We start from the raw sequence: 8,184 nt of genomic DNA, 5'->3' as shown, positions 1-8,184 counted from the left end.
CTGTGATGTATTTAGAATTCAAGGCACACTTAACCAGCATGGCTACCACTGCATTCTGCAGTGATACGGCATCCCACGTGGTTTGCGCTTAGTGGGACTATCATTTATTTTTCACCTCCAGGCTGTGTAAGGGCTATGTGACCAAGGAGAGTGATGGAGTGCTGCATCAGATGACCTGGCCTCCACAATCACCAGACCTCAACCCAATTGAGATGGTTTGGGATGCGTTGGACCGCAGAGTGAAGGAAAAGCAGCCAACAAGTGCTCAGCATATGTGGGAACTCCTTCAAGGCTGTTGGAAAAGCATTCCTCATGAAGCTGGTTGAGAGAATACCAAGAGTGTGCAAAGCTGTCATCAAGGCAAAGGGTGGCTACTTTGAAGAATATAATATATAAAAACTGTGTTGATTTGTTTAACACTTTTTTGGTTACTAAATGATTCAATGTATTATTTCATAGTTTTGATGTCTTCACTATTATTCTACAATGTAGACAATAGTAAAAATAAAGAAAAACCCTTGAATGAGTAGGTCTGTTCAAACGTTTGACTGGTACCGTATACCCAAAAATGTAAAAGAGGGTGGTGGGGAATTAAGTGAATTGGTGTAGTTAGGTGACAGAATATAATGTATAAATCTGTTAGAAAGATCATAAACTGTTTACTCACGATGGGAAGGAGTTGTGGATGAATGTCTGAGTTTCAGTGCTTCGGACTGTGGCTAGATCCCCACCCTTCACCTGACGGCAGATACCCTTCGCTTCCAGCCATGATGTCGCTGACTCTGACAGCCAATAGCATTGCAGACTGGCCAGATGGACCTGGGCTCCTTTGGGGCAAAGGTGCTCATCTGGAGGAACAACATTGACCATTGCCACTTGATTACCAATTAAATTAATATGAACATGATTAATCATACCGTTGCTAATTTGTAAATTCTGTACAATTTGGAAGAGGTATTTGTTAGTCAAGCACACATGTTATCTCACGAGAAGATTATTGTTTCATATGATAGCCTATATCCCTTTATGTTTAGTATTGGGGGGGAAAACAGATACATTCTAATCCATATCAAACCAGAATAATGTTCAGCATCAAACATCTGTTTAGAAGAGAAGTCAAAAAGCAAGTGAAGCTTACCCCATAGAAATACATAAAGATGTCTATGGCTCACCCCCCTGTAATGGAGGGTGTATCAAATTAAGATCCTCACCAACTCCAGCTGCGAAGGTCACTGCCGTCCACAGGCTCCAGATCAGCGCTAGTTTTTCAATAGCTGTCATCTCTGTCATCTTCTGTAGTGAGTCATACTCCCAGGTGAATGGAGAGGAATGGAGGCTAGGCTAGCAGAACGCTGGAGCTGATCACAGCTCCAAAGGGTTCCATTTCACGGCCTGGCCCCCACATATAGTATGTCTCTCTATATGTTCCTCTACCTCTGTAGCTCCCTCTACTATAGGCTACATGGCCCTCCTCCTCTCATCATGTCACTTGTTTTCTCTCTGACCCTTTTGTCATAATCCACTTCTGCCCTCCTTTCCACTAGTTTAATGTTGTGTAGTGGGGTTTGTCCCTCATTCTCTCACTTTGTCTCTCACTTTGTATCTCACTCACTCTCTCTCTCGCTCTCTCTCTCTCTCTCTCAGAAACAGGAGCTCTCCCCACATTTAACACAATTGTTTCATTCCCTTTGCCCTTTTCCCTATCTCTAGGGGGGTTGGCGGAGTAGAAAGAGGAGGGGGAGGACATATTGTTTTAAAGGCCTGTGTTATCCTCTCAGAGAGCCTGGTGACTTCTAGCTCGTCTCTCAGCAACAGGCAGAGGAGCAGTGGACAGAGGAGGCCAGTGAAGCTATTTACATGCTGTAAACCCCCTCCTCACTCAATAGAGACTAAGACAGTTAAAACTACTCAGGCAGGTTACTGCTACAAGGGCCTCCCCAGTCCCTGGGCTCCCTACTCCCAGTCCTAAATCAGAGCACAAAGGATTTGGGTTGTCAGTGTTGTGTGAACTATGGTAGCCCTGGCTTATCTTTTGAACTTTAAAGAGTTTGGGTGAAGAAGTCAGCCAAGACAAAGGACTATTTTTGTGAGCGAAAGTGCCCTCTCTAAAAGGTTTTTGTGAGCATTCTTAAAAAGTTAAATTTGACAACACAGTAATTTTTTCAGCAGACTCTTAGAGAGGACACTTTCGCTCACAAAAAAGTCTAGTCCAATCATCTAGTCCTTTACAAAGCTTTGCTGAAACGTTGTGACGCACATGCAGCCCTGCAAAAAAAAAGGCTTTTCAACGAGGGACGCCATTGGTGTTGCCTGGCAACCCAACAGATCGAGCTGTGGCCGAGACTCATCATTAACTTTCTGGACAGGAGACATTTCCATGGCAACATGATCTCTCTTTCTCACGCCCGAACACAGCTTTGGTGGGAGGATAGAATGAGATCAAATGTAGCTCATTTTAGTTAACAGATAGCTGAGAGCAATATCAAATGCTACCGTTTAGAGCACCTTCTAAATTGCAACTTTTTCTCTAAATCAAGAGAACTGTATAAGAATCTTTATTTTTATGTGCACATGCACTGTTAGTGCAGAGACACAATAGACAAGTTCAATTGACTTCAACCTCCCAATTGTCCAACTATACTTATCTTGAGTGAGCACAGCCCACTGTGCACACGTCTTTTCAACATGGAAATGTTGGTAATATTTGGTTGAGACGTTGATCAATGAGATTTAAACCTTTGATTCACCCGCCCAAAAAGACAGCCAACAGTTATGGTTTTATTTTGATACTATCGAGTTTGGAAACTATACTCAACTAATAATCAACTACGTTTAAATATTGGAGTGAAGTTCAGAACACATCGTGACCTGATTTGACCAAAACACACCATGAATTCAACAGGGATTATCACCAATCATGAAGTGTGTTGATTAGATGTTTAGAAGTAGTTGCCATTTTGTGATGTAAGCTTCTTTACATTAAATGAGGATAAGAATATGAAAACTGGATCAACCAGGACTTTCTGTTGTTGCACACTTGAAAAGCACCCTGATATGTATAATACAATTCTACTCATGGTGCAAAATTCTACTCATGGTGCAAAATTCTACTCATGGTGCAAAATTCTACTCATGGTGCAAAATGTATCTTCCATGCTTAGGGTCTATACTACTGTTGGCTATTGTCATTCTGTGTAACACAATTAGAGCAGTAATTTGGAACAGCATTGTATAAACTTTTGTCCATGTCAAAACTGTTAAGCAAACAAAGTCAAGAATGGTTGAAATGAAAATGTACAAGCCGATTAAAAAAAAAATAAAGGCAAAAAATTCATTTCTGGCACAGGCTTCGGGAAACACAAATTAGATATACAATAAACCAAGAAAAGGCACGGTCAGAACAGGTTTTTAAGTTCTTAAGGTGGGTTGACATCGCCTGTAGTATTTCTGCCCCTGTAGCCTTTGATTCGCCAAGACTCACACCTGCTGTAAAGGGGAAAAAGAAGATATTAGCTAGAGAAGGTATTCAAATGTCATGTAAAATGTCATGATTTGGACTCCACTGTAGACATAATCACGCTGCAAAGGTTGGAGTCCTCAAAAGCCCTCTTCTCTTGGTTTCCATTCATATTCATCGTTGACATGAGGCCGTTTCTCCGGGTTCTGTATAGAACACAAAATATGTACTTTACAAGCAACACACCATGACCTCATTTAAAGGTGAAACAAATATGGTAATAGTTTACGGGTGCATTGCTCTCTTCACCCAGTATGGGATGTCTTGCCCCTCAGCTTTGAGATCTGAGATATCTGTCATTTTACACATGCACAGGATTTTTCCATCCAGTACTACATGGCAATATGTCATTCAACTCATACCAATGAAAATCATTCCCCATTAGCTGTTATTTCATCTTGAATGAGTCTTCCTCCGTCTCATTCAGGTTGAAGTTGAATTTCCCCTCACTGCCAATACTTGGTGGCTTGCAGGTTTTTTTAGCCTTTTGCTTCTTAGTGGCACTGGCACAGGTTCTGGCGCTTGGGAGCAGAATTTAGTGGGAGTTGGGTAGGCCTAAAGAAATAAGACGCACAAGTGTAAAATAACGTCCAGCATTTTTTTCTCTAAACACATTTGTAAGCCAACCTAAAAGGCAATCTAAACACAATCTAATTTCGAACTAACGTTAAAGCCAAAATTCTAAATGGAGAGTTTCATACTTGCGTCTCACAGGAAAGTGTCTGATCCTTTGCAGCGATTTGGTGAGGGCAATCCCTCAGTTAAGAAGGCAGAAGGAGAATTCGAACCCTCGTGCTCCAGGGTTAAGCCATCTGAGAAACCAAGATGATTCTCTGCCATAAAAGATTGGACAACATCATGCCAACTGTTTTTACAATTAGAATACCTGTCTCAATACAACGATCAATAATAAAAGAGTTGAGTTACATTGTGAAGGATGCTGCATTTTAGCCTTTTGCTTCTTGGTAGCAGTGGCACAGGTTTTCTGGTGCTTCTGGGCATATTTTGGTGGGGGTTTGTGTAGACCTTTGCCTGAAAATAAACATAAAAGTGTAAAATATTATTCAGCCTTTTTCTACACACATTTGTCATTTGTTTACTTTTTATTGAAGTGGAAGAAGAACTTTACCTCAACACATTACCAAACTTTAAACTCAAATTCTAAAACATGCCAAAGTTCACCTTTCAAGCCCCTACCCCCTAGCTTTGAAATCCAGACTGATTTCAGTTCAGTTTCACATTTGTTTCACTACACTAACAATGGTGAAACATGGAGTGATTCCGTCTGGGTTGAGGCTACCTTCCCACTAGCCACACTCGTCAATTTGAAAGGATCAGTTAAAGTAATACAGTAAATGGTCCTCCCAGTTGATCAAAAGGCAAGGTGGTTGTTCGGTGGCTAGGGTTGAAATGACTTGGAAGCAGTAGTGGCTTGAGGTGGGAGATTACATTCCTCAAGCGATTCTAAACACACAACAATATACAGAATAAAACCATGCCAAGTGAATTGAATGTACACAAACTGTCAATGTGTGTTTAAACATACCAGTTATACATGATTTGAATGTAATTCTCCTTCGGTTTCTCTTGGAGTTCTCCTCCGCTTCACTGGCTTCGGTAATTGACATCTTCACAATACTGTTTTGATTCTGAATGGTAGGGTGAGGGTTCGAACAATTGAACAGTCGTCTTTAACAACCAGCAGTTTCTTATTGCATTTTCAGGTATAATGTATCTTCTATTTACCTGATGTCCGTTTTATCCTCAGAAGCTGAAATGACTTCAATTTCAGAGGTGAGGACCAATCCTTTATTGCTTTGTAATATTTATTTGCGGGCCTTCAAACAGTTTTGTATTTGTTCCAGTGCTTTGGAATAACACATTTGACTTCCTTCTTATTTTCCATCCACACTCCTCTGGCCCACATTTTCTGAGATTGGAACCTTTAGAAATAGATATTATTAGACAATATAATATAAGCCATAATTGCAAACCAAACTATTCCAATAGATCAGATCTTACTTGGCAAAACTGTGCAACAGGGGGATCCGTATGTATTGCCTTGCTGATGAGGTTCTCGGGAGAAATCATTTCTCTTTTGCATCGGTGGATATTTTGAATACCTGCGATTTTGAAGGCTTTGGAGGCGCATGAAAGAAAGAAGTTGTCAGTTTGAGTATGGTGAATGACATCACAAACAAGGCTTCCATTGTTTCTTATTTCTTTGGACAAATCGACAGTATTTGTCCTGGAGGAGGAAGCAACCGTCTCACATGTTATTCTTGATGTGTGGTTGGATGTTCTTGTCAGTGTGTTTCACTTGGCTTGATTCAGACAGTCGCCTCAGCGGGCTTTTGATGGCACATTTAAGCCACTGAAAATGGCTTTCAAACTCAAAGCAACTAAGGTCATTGAGTGAGCAGTTGTGAAATGAAACATCATCTGCCGAGTGAGTGAGACCATGTACATTGTACACTGCAAATGTATCACCAGACACTCTTGCTCATGTCAACAAAGTGCATCAGCAGCTGTTTGGCATAATCGAGATAATGCCTCCTCCTGTCATCATCTGAATCTAAATTGACATGGCTACGCTGAGGGACATAAAGTGGTGATCGAGGTTAGTATAGTAAACCAAAACTGAAACTAAAATAAAAACTTGGAAAAATAATTTAGAATGACTGAAAAAACTACAACTATTATCTTTGACTCCAAAACTACCTCAAATAAAATAAAAATCACTTTGTGCTAAAAAAAAATTTTTAATTGCATTTTTCAGCTTCTGAATCTGGCAGTTTAATACTGACAGTAGATGCCAATGTTTCAAATAGGCCTAGCTTGTGCATCACTGTAACGATCGTCGTCGGGTGATGAAGAAGCGGACCAAAGCGCAGCTGGGAGCGAACACATGTTTATTCTTCACACTGAAATAAACACGTACACAAAACCAAGAAAATTGCCGATACGTTAACTGCTCAAAACACAAAGAGGCAACACCCCACAAACAGCGTGGGGGAAAAAGGAACTTAAATGTGATCCCAATCAGAGACAACTAGCGACAGCTGTCTCTGATTGGGAATCGACAGAACCCAACATAGAAACAAACCACATAGAGCTAACACAAGGCTATAACGCAAACATAGAAAACAAACCAAGGAAAAATACCCAACATGACACACCCTGACCAAAATACCCGAGTTCACCTAGTCAGGGCGTGACAATCACTATTACCAGCTACCAGGGAAGAAATCCATGGGTGAGCACAGAGCATGATTGGGCCATGCTAGAACAGCTTGTGAAGTTGCTGAAGCCATTCACAATCCATACCAATTTACATTTTTGTCATTTAGCAGACCCTTCTAGCCAGAGTGACTTACAAGAGCAATTAGAGTTAAGTGCCTTGCTCAAGGGTACATCAACAGATTTTTCACCTAGTTGGCTTGGGGATTTGAACCAGCAACCTTTCGGTTACCCAACACTCTTAACCACTAGGCTACCTGCCGCCCTAAACTGACAGCATGACGAGCTTCAAGCAGCCAGTCACTGTCTGATGTGTTGCCATGCCGTCTCAACCTTGAGGCACATTTGCGGTCAACTACTGTTCCAAAACATTTGGCACAGGTCCTCCTGAGCGCTTTGCATGCATACTGTATCCTCTGGCAGCCAACTTCCATCCAACCCCTGCAGCAGGTTGTCTGATGGATCCAAGTGTGTTTATGGCACTTCGCTCAACAGATATGGAGCCACTGATGAGGGAAGTAGAGTCATTTGTGGCAGGACCCCAGGAAGATGCCAGCGTGATTTATCCAGCAAGCATCTTGACCACAGTCCTACAGAAATATAGCGTCCTCGCATCGAAGATTGTGTCTGAGGTCACTGTCCAGCCAGAAGGGTTAACCTCGCAGGGCATTAAGTGCCCCATTTGAGCTGCAGAAATACCCGGAAGAGGTAAAGTGGAGAATGTTTACAGAGTCACCTCTCCAGCTCTGGCAGGCAAGGATGGCTGTTTACAGTGGCAGAGTCCTACCTGTTTAGCTTAACATTTTTATTATTTATTTTTTGCCTGCTTCGCATCTTATTTTGGCATTAATACGTGTCACATATCAGTTTGCAAACTATGTAAAAAAAAGTTAATAATGCCGCATACAAACGTGGTCTCTTTTTTGTTTTCTTGAGTAAGACAGCTCCAAAATGCAGGGGTTTCAGCCTAGCTCAGTGCTTTCTGTGGTGGTGGGGCAGCCAGCAGAAAATACAGAGCGTAGGGGTTGGTAATGTTCTCTAGTTGTGCCGTGATTGGCTCAGTGTTCTGCCATAGACTTACACTAGAAGTGCTCATCCAAGAAGGCTCAAGGTCATTGGCCACAGATAAAATGACGGCAAATAACGTTATATCTACTGATCATGTCAACATCATACTTTCAAAATCTTAGCTAGCAAGCTAGACAACAGTCATTATCATGAATCAGGTTGACAATCTACTGGCAAATCCTTTGTCAATCCTTGTCATATGAAGAGAAATTATAAATAAAATGTATTGGTGCTTATTAGCCATTGGACATAAACATTACACAACAAGTTGTAAATCGCAAATTCAACAATGAGTGCTGAGACGCGACTGCAGCCTTGGGTTCGATCCCAGGCTGTGTCACAGCATTGTCTGGGTTAGG

Source organism: Salmo trutta, chromosome 10 (assembly GCF_901001165.1).
Source record: "Salmo trutta chromosome 10, fSalTru1.1, whole genome shotgun sequence".
NCBI lineage: Eukaryota > Metazoa > Chordata > Actinopteri > Salmoniformes > Salmonidae > Salmo > Salmo trutta.
Note: the sequence above shows the minus strand (reverse complement) of the source record.